Raw genomic sequence first — 9,924 nt, 5'->3', positions numbered from 1 at the left:
CCTGGTTCATAGGTCGATGCTCAACTACTGAGCCACATTGGCTGGGCTCCTTTCCCGCTCTTTCTCTTTTCCTCACATTTCTGGTCATCTCCTCTCCAACACCGCACTTCTTAATGTTTCTGTCCTATAAGGGCTCGTGGCTGATTCAGACAGCAAGTCCATAAGCTGGACAAGTGACACAAATACTTGGGGTCACCATTTCACCTACGCAGCCCAGAAGGCAACACTGAGCATGAGGTCCTGCCCCACTAAGCCAGCCTGCACCGCTGCCCTGGCAGTGACGCTGCATGTGCTCTGGGCTCTGCGGCACCTGGGTGCCCCTCTGCCGGAAGGCTGGTCCAAAGCAAGCCCACTCCCAGCACCAGCCCGTGGCTCTAGGGACACTTCCTTCCAATAAAGGCAGACTCCGGCCCCAACAATTATTCTGACAGCAACACTCTTCCTTCTCATTGAAGCCATGCCATCACCTTGATTTGGAGAAAGATTTTTTCCCCATTCATAAGCTCCCTGCCCCCCATTTTTATGTGAAATACCACCCCCCACCCCGCCCTCTGCTTTTCAGCTGGTGAGATTGAATGGACTTGCTGGTGAAATAACATCTTTTTGTTCCTGTCTTGGTCCTGCCTAAATTCCTACAAAAATATTTAAGTCAAGGACTCAGGCTAGTTCCTTAGTTTATTATAATAATTTGTCTCTCCTAGAGGGAAATAAGGGGACATTTCCCTTAAAGCATGTGGAGTACCTCCTGTGACAACTGATTAGCCAGAGAACTCTCTAGAGAATTCTGTGGCTAGACATTTTACTTCTGTGTACGTATGGTATATGGGGTATGTATGTCATGTATACACATACTACACTGGGTCTGAATGAATGTGGATGGAAACCCACACACTCGCTCCAGTCTGTAAATATCCTTCCTCACTGAAAACTGTGCTTCGGAAATCATGTCTTGTACAGCTGTGCAGTTTCTTGTAGCAGCTGAGGACAAGCTAAGACGGGTGGACAATTTAGACAAAGCTCATCTCCAAGAGAGAATTCAGAATCTCCCTAGCAACTCATGAGGACAGACAACCAACCGGCAAGGTTGACTCCCAATGGGATGGCAAACTTTTCTTCTCTCCTTTCTGAATTTGTGTTTCCTAAGTGAGTGCACCAGACTGTACCCTGGTTAGACAGTTTTGTGCTTCTCTCAGACAGGATGTTCCTCCATTGAGTTACTGTAGTGCAGGATGGGAGGGAGGGGAAAGACTCCTTGCCTGGCTGGAGTTTACGGAGACACTGCACAGCTTACACTCCTGTTAAGTGTAAATATTCGACACTTCCATTCCATTTGTGTAAAAAATAAAGCACACACGATTATAAAATCAAGATGTATATTTCATACCCGGTGTGTCTGTGCATATTTATTGCGTATTCAGCTGTGAGCAGTGGCCCTGTTGTAAACATGCTTGATAGAATGGTTATAAACATGTCATGGTTTTATCATCAGATATAAATATTAAAATATTTTACACATGATAGCAAATCCTTTCCTCCCAACACATAATTTGTCAGATTTCATAAAGAATAGAATTGCTCATTTCTATTTTTATCCAATTTGTTCTGATTTCAGAGCTGGAGTATAGTTAGAATGGGCTTGCTCTGAGATGCTGGCCCTCCTAAGAGGAGCTGGAAGTGGTGCTTTTGCATATCTTAAAATATTTTGCTACCATCTTGCCTGTTTTTAACCAGGAATTTTGCTGAGAGCAAACAATGTATTAAAGGAGATTTTTTAAAAGGCCCTCACATCTATATGAAATAATTAATTCCCAGTTTCAAAATGGTGAAGTTCCAGAAGATACTAAAAATAGAGAATACTTTTGTCTTATCAGATACTTAAGATGCCAAGAAATGTACAAATTGGAGAGATGTCACTATATGAACAGGACATTAGAGACACAAAATAGTCCAGCTCTGATCTGAACATACCAAAATGGTCAAGTTTGGGAACCTGAATCTGCCAGATAAATTCTTCCTTCCAAGTTAACAAATGCTTTATCATATTGACATTTACACACCACAAGTCTGACAGTGGGAGGACCAAGACGAATTCCTCCATGGAAGGGGTGAAATTTCACCAGCAAAGCGATCGCTTTGAAGTATGTTTTCCTTCATGGTGAGCTCTCATATAATTGGGTCAGCCACTCAGGAAACCAGGCCTGTTGATCAGACTGCCTTGGCCATCGCTGTGAGCCCACAGCAGTCTCCACTAGAGGTCCTGTCACAGTCCCTGGTGCTTGGTGACTGAGCAGAGCCATCAAGGGCAGTGTGGGACTGTGTTGACTGAGGCTGCAAGCCTAATGCAGGCCTCACATTTCGACAGTTATTCAATTTTGAACATTTACACAGTCTCACCAGGGTTAATATTGATGGTATACACCAGCCAGATTCACTCCAATTATGTGTGTGGGATGGAGAGGGGGGCGTAAAATAGCTTTTGACAAATTTTTAAGAGAGGAAGGGAGAGAGAGAGAGAGAAACATTGATCGGTTGCCTCCCACACAAGCCCCAACTGGGGACCAAACCAGAAACCTGGGTAAGTGCCCTGACCAGAAATTGAACCTGCCACCTTTGGGTGTACAGGATGACCCTCCAACCAACTGAGCCACACTGACCAGGACACTTTTGACTTTTATGTCTTATTTCATTTCTATGCATGTAACTTTTTAAAATACAGTCACTCTAGGAGTCTCTAAAGCTAGAAATGCGCTGCATATCTCTGAAGCTAAGAAGACCTACCCAAGAATCCATGGTCTTCGCAGATACTCTGAGACTAAACACATTCAGTAACAGAATTTAAAAGCCTCTGTGGTGCACAAAGCTAAGGAACACTGATAGAGAGGCCACAAGCTTTCTCAGCACAACCAGAAGCACAGTCTCTGAAGTTCTCAAGGGGACAATGTCTTCCATGGGTCAGGACTGCTGGGTCTCACAACCCCACTCATTGTTCTTTGTGACTCACCTCTCCCTTAGGAACATCTCAGGAGGCGCCACTGCTATGATATAACACTATAAGTGGGAGTGAGTCACTGTGGGTAACTTGCAGATTCTTTAACCATAAAGTCACCTTCCATGCGGATTCTGATGCAGTGGATGGGAGGAGCAGCCAAGAGCCCAGGTGATGCTGAGAGTAGAGTGGCCAGGCCCTAATCTAAACTGCTGTTGAGTTTCAGAGCTCAGCAGTTGAGCTTCGACCTATGAACTAGGAGGTCACAGTTTGATTCCCAGTAAGAGCATATGCCCAGGTTGCGGACTCAATCCCCAGTGTGGGGCTTGCAGGAGACAACAGCTGATCAATGATTCTCTAACATTATTGATGTTTCTATTTCTCTCCCCTCTCGCTTTCTCTCTGAAATAAATAAAAATATATTTTTAAAAATAAAAATAAAATAAATTGCTGCTGACCACCCACCAATGGGGGTCAGCAGACCAGTACTTTGTTAATGAAACTGAAATGAGAGTACCTCACGTGTAGTAAGGATAAATACTGTTTCATGTTGTTGTGCTGGGTGCAACTTGCATTTCTGGATATGCACTCAGCCAGCTCCAAGGGGCTACCTCTCTTGCTGAGAACTGCAGACCATTAAGCCCTGCTCTATGCTCACTTTTCCTCACAGGCCTGAGTTTTAGAGTCACACAAGCCAATGCACAGACCCTCTTCACCCAACTGAGACAGCTAGTAAAATGTGAAACATCCACCGCACACCTACTAAAGAGTACCAATATCAGGCAAGGCTCCAGACTGGAGCAAAGCAACGCAGAGCTGGTGGCTCTTCCCAAAAGTCAACGTACACCTGTTCTTTTCAGTTTCCTGAGCCCTGGCCCACATTCTTCACAAGGGAAATCAAAATCTTGAATTTAATTTGTCACAGTCTTTTATTTGATCATTTTAAGATACTAGATCAAATTAGCATGACCCGGTGGCCCATGGCTTACACAGTATATGTTGCTTAGTCCTTTTTCTATACCAAAATCATTTCTCTTCTGCCAAAATAATTCCCACAAATAGCATTAACAAATTGGAGGTATTCTTGCATATGAGGAAAAAACAATTTAAAAGACAAATGATTTGCAACATGCTTCACAACTAATACCGACCCATCAGAACATCATTTGTCTAAACTACTCACAGCCAACCCTGAGAGAACCCCGTCCTCTCCCGCCCTCCTGTCTAAAGCCCGGCTTCCAGGTTCTGGTTTCTGGTCTTGCCTGGACCATTGACTCAGGTGGCGTCTGCTCTTCCAGAGTTCCAAAGGATCAATCGCCTGTGTGGAACTGCACAGCAGAAAGCTAACCTCCAAACAATGAGGCATAGATTTTATTTTCACAAAATACAATGGACCTGACTTCCATCTAAAAGAAGGGAATAAAAATACTTTATTTTCATGGGGGTGCCAGGGCATTAAAGATCTTAACCCTCTGTGGCTTTAAATAGCAAATTATAATTAAGGATTCCTTGGTAACAGACTCAACAGTCCCTCAGAGAGAACAGCTGATTTCCATTCAGAAAAGAACATGAAACCAACAAGTTAAAAGGTTGGATCTTAATTGGAGTGTTTGCTTTCCACGGGCTGCTCCTGCATCTTAGTGATCTCTCTGCAGAAATTCTGCATGTCACCGTGCTCCTTCATTGGGGACTTCTGGTATGTATAACCCCGAGATGAAGAAAATGTCTCCCCTCCGTCTTTTCAAACCGGTTTCTTCTTACAATAGACTCATCCTAATGGACTACTGCCACCAAATCTGACTTCAAGTTAACAGTCTTTTCCTTAACAATTGGTGAATTGGTTTTTCACTATCTGAAATTCTTCACAGGAATATATGTCATGTTTTAAACTTGGGATCAATCAACACCTTAAAATATGCAGTATTTTAACCAACATTTCATGCAAAGAAAGGCTAGCAGTCGCTTAATTTAAGGTGCCCTACAAAGAAAATGTTAGGGGCAGAAACAAGATGGCAGCGTAGGTTAACACCTGCACTCCCCACCTCCCAGAAGCACATCAAAATTACAACTAAAATTCATAACAACCATAATGCAGAACCGCCTGAAAGCTGGCTGTATGGAAGTCCTACAACTAAAGAAGTAAAGAAGAAAGCACACCGAGACTGGTAGGAGGGGTACCTGAACCTACTCAGACTCCATACCTCTGAGTTCCAGTGCTGGGTGGCTCTTGGGGACCTAGACACATAGGGGGAGGAAATGGACTGTCTGGCATCGGGGAGGATCTCCCAGGCAGCTTGCTCCCGAACAGGGGTGCTTGTAGAGGGCATTTTTCATGTGCTAGGACCTCCCCTCCTCAGGGCTGACTGGCAGCCATATTGAAGTTCAAGTCAGCTTGGCCTACACTGTTTGCTCCACCCTGGTGATTCCCTGAGACTCTGCCCCATCCAATTTGCAACCCCACCCAACCAGTTAGCACTAGCTTTTCCATATGAATGGCCTGTCCCTGCTCAGGCTTCAGACTTTGCTGAAATCTCTTAAGCTGCAACTGGCTTCAGCATGCCCCAAACCTATCAATGCAAGGCCCAAGAACTGGCACTACCACCAGCCTCCAAGCTTCACAGCTGGGCCTCACCTGGCACGTCCAAGCCCAATACAAATAGCCCCTGTGAGGTAGCCCATGCAGTGGCTGACTTTGCACCTCCTTAGAGGTCCTAGAGCCAATGCACCCTGCAGACACCTTCACCTATAGCGCATCCGTAACCAACATACTCAAGAGGCAGACTCAGTGAGCACCAAAGCCCCACTGAAGCAAGTCCTGCTCCATAGGAGTGTTTCCTGCACAGTAGCTCTCCCACTGTGAGGACCAGTTGCAGCTGGAGGTCAATTCCCCCAGAAATGCCAACAGCAATGAAGGCTCAACTACAAGACTGTGCACAGTTCAGGTGACTAGACAGGCTGAGCCATTGGGCCTGCAGGACACCTACTATACAAGGCCACTCTACTAATTCCAGGAGACATAGCAGCTCTACCTAATACTTAGAAACAAACACAGGGAAGCAGCCAAAATGCAGAGACAAAGAGACATGTCACAAATGAGAGAAATGGAACCAAGCAAACTACTGGATACAGAATTCAAAACCATGGTTATAGGTTACTCAAGGATCTTCATGAGAGCTTCAAGGGACTTAGTGAAACTTTCAAGGATCTTAGTGAGAATATCAAAGACATGAAAAAGGGCAGGTCAGAAATGAAGAATATACTAACTGAAATAAATAATAATTTACAGGGATTCTAAAGAGAGGATTCTGAGAATCAAATCAACAATTTGGAATAGGAGGAAGCAAAAAACACCCAATCAGAATGGCAAAAAGAAAAAAGAATCCAAAAATATAATGATAGTGTAAGGAGACACTATCTTCCCCTACCTGATGAAAGAAATAGACTTACAAGTCCAGGAAGCATGAAGAGTCCCAAGCAAGAGGAACCCAAAGAGGCCCACAACAAGACACATCATAATTAAAATGTCAAGGGTTAAAGACAAAGAGAGAATCTTAAAAGTAGCAAGAGAAAAGCAGTTAGTTGCCTACGAGGGAGCGCCCATACGACTGTCAGCTGATTTCTCAACAGAAACTTTGCAGGCCAGAAGGGAGTGGCAAGAAATATTCAAAATGATGAATAGCAAGGACCTACCACCAAGATTAATCTACCCAGCAAAGCTCTTATTTATAATTGAGGGTCAGATAAAGAGCTTCACAGACAAGAAGCTAAAGGAGTTCATCACCACCCGACCAGTATTACATGAAATGTTGAAGGGTATTCTTTAAGAGAGGAAGAAGAACAAGAAAAAGAAGAAATATATATAAAAAATAAAATGGCAATAAATACATATCTATCAACAATTAAATCTAAAAAAAAATAAATAAATAAGAAATCTAATGACCAAAATAAACTGATGAATAAAACAGAAGCAGAGGCATGGAAACATGGCACAGAATGATGATTCTCAGAGGGAAGGGGGTGGGCATAGGAAGAAATTAATCAAAGATCTTATATGCATACTAGAGGCCCAGTGCACGAAATTCATGCACAGCAGGGGGGGCGGTGTCCCTCGGCCCAGCCTGAACCCTCTTCAATCTGGGACCTCTTGAGGGATGTCTGACTGCCGGGTTAGGCCCGATCCCTATGGGGCCTATGGGATCAGGCCTAACCCGGCAGTCGGACATCCCTCTCACAATCCGAGACTGCTGGCTCCCAACCGCTTGCCTGCCTGCCAGCCTGATTTCCCCAAACTGCTTCTGCCTGCCAGCCTGATCACCCCTAACCACTCCCCTGCCAGCCTAATCTAAGCTTAACTGTTCCCCTGCTGGCCCTATTGCCCCTAACTGCACTCCCCTGACAGCCTGGTCACCCCTAATTGCCATCCCCTGAAGGCCTTGTCCCCCACAACTGCCCTCCCTCCCCTGCAGGCCTGGTTGCCCCCAACTGCCCTCCCCTGCTGGCCCGGTCACCCCAACTGCCCTCCCCTGCTGTCTGGTCACCCCTAACTGCCCTCTTCTGCAGGCCTGGTCACCCCCAACTGCCCTCCCCTGCCAGCCCGGTCACCCCAACTGCACTCTCCTGCTAGCACAGTCACCCCCCAACTGCCCTCCCCTGCAAGCCTGGTCGCCCCTGACTGCCCTCTTCTGCAGGCCTGGTCACCCCCAACTGCCCTCCCCTGTTGGCCCGGTCACCCCTAACTGCCCTCCCCTGTTGGTCTGGTCACCCCCAACTGCCCTCCCATGCTGGCCTGATTGCCCACAACTGCCCTCCCCTGCCAGCCATCTTGTGGCAGCCATCTTGTGACCACATGGGGGCTGCCATCTTATGCAAGGGCGTGGCAGTCAATTTGCAAATTACCTCTTTATTATATAGTATATGCATAACCCATGGACAGACAATAGTGGGGTGGAGGCTTAGGCAGGGGGCAGGAATAAGGTAGAGGGGGGTCAATGGACAAAGAAAAAGGGACATCTATAGTACTTTCAACAAAAGATAAACTTTTTTTTAAAAATGTTTCAGCCCATGACAAATCCAGTCTTTGTCCCTAATTCCCCTTAGCACAGTTGAAACAAAGTTAGAATATTTGGTCAAACTTTGCTAAAGATTGGGGATAACAAAAAGGGAAAAACAGATAATCTCATTTAAGGGATGAGCTTAGTGGCCAGCTAAACTGCTGGGCATTTCCAGACATGCACTTAGTCGGCTCCGAGGGGCTACCTCTCCTGCTGAGAACTGCAGAGCATTAAGCCCTGCTCTATGCTGCCTCCTCACTTTTCCTCACAGGCCTGAGTTTTAGAGTCACACAAGCCAATGCACAGACCCTCTTCACCCAACTGAGACAGCTAGTAAAATGTGAAACATCCACCGCACACCTACTAAAGAGGACCAATATCAGGCAAGGCTCCAGACTGGAGCAAAGCAACCGCAGAGCTGGTGGCTCTTCCCAAAAGTCAACGTACACCTGTTCTTTTCAGTTTCCTGAGCCCTGGCCCACATTCTTCACAAGGGAAATCAAAATCGTGAATTTAATTTGCCACAGTCTTTTATTTTATTTTTTTAAGATTTGTGAGAACCATGCCAGGTCCCCGGATAGTCAGGGCCAATGGGATCACAGAGGCCTTATTATGGGACCACCAGAATGGCCAAAGGCCGCTCTAGGCACATGCCTAAATGGGATGTCCAAGGACTCTGAGCCTGGGAATCCTAATCAGGCCAAGATACCATGAGCGGTACAAGGACACACAGTACACTGTGCCCCTTCTATAGCATGAAGGTTCAAGCAGGAACAGCCTGGCATAGTGGAATGGGAGAGTTTAGAAGAATACATGGACTCACAGCAACTCGGAGATACTCAGAGCCAGTCAGAGCAGCAGAGCTGTGCGGTGCTCTTGCTGCTGGCTCTAACAAGATTCTAAGTCAAATTAGCTTGACCCGGTGGCCCATGGCTTATACGGTGTATGTTGCTTAGTCCTTTTTCTGTACCAAAATCATTTCTCTCCTGCCAAAATAATTCCCACAAATAGCATTAACAAATTGGAGGTATTCTTGCATATGAGGAAAAAACAACTTAAAGGACAAATGATTTGCAACATGCTTCACAACTAATACCGGCCCATCAGAACATCATTTGTCTAAACTACTCACAGCCAAAACAGCCAACCCTGAGAGAACCCCTGTCCCTGAAGAGAACCCCTGTCCTCTCCTGCCCTCCTGTTTAAGGCCTGTCTTCCAGGTTCTGGTTTCTGGTCTTGCCTGGACCATTGACTCAGGTGGCGTCTGCTCTTCCAGAGTTCCAAAGGATCACCTGTGTGAAACTGCACAGCAGAAAGCTAACCTCCAAACAACGAGGCATAGGATTCCTAGGTAACAGACTCAACAGTCCCTCAGAGAGAACAGCTGATTTCTATTCAGAAAAGAACATGAAACTAACAAGTTAAAAGGTTGGATCTTAATTGGAGTGTTTGCTTTCCACGGGCTGCTCCTGCATCTTAGTGATCTCTCTGCAGAAATTCTGCATGTCACCGTGCTCCTTCATCCGGGACTTCTGGTATGTATAACCCCAAGATGAAGAAAATTTCTCCCCTCTGTCTTTCCAAACCCGTTTCTCCTTACAATAGACTCATCCTAATGGACTACTGCCACCAAATCTGGCTTCAAGTCCACAGTCTTTTCCTTAACAATTGGTGGATTAGTTTTTCACTATCTGAAAATTTTCACAGTATAAAGTTATACACATCATATTTTAAACTTGGAGTCAATCAACACATTAAAATATGCAGTGTTTCAACCAACATTTCATGCAAAGAAAGGCCAGCAGTTGCTTAATTTAAGATGCCCTACAAAGAAAACATTAGGGGCAGGAACCAAGATGGCAGCATAGGTAAACACCTGCACTCCCC

The sequence above is a fragment of the Myotis nattereri genome, assembly GCF_964212035.1.
Source record: "Myotis nattereri genome assembly, chromosome: 9".
Lineage (NCBI taxonomy): Eukaryota > Metazoa > Chordata > Mammalia > Chiroptera > Vespertilionidae > Myotis > Myotis nattereri.
This window is presented reverse-complemented; position numbering follows the sequence as displayed.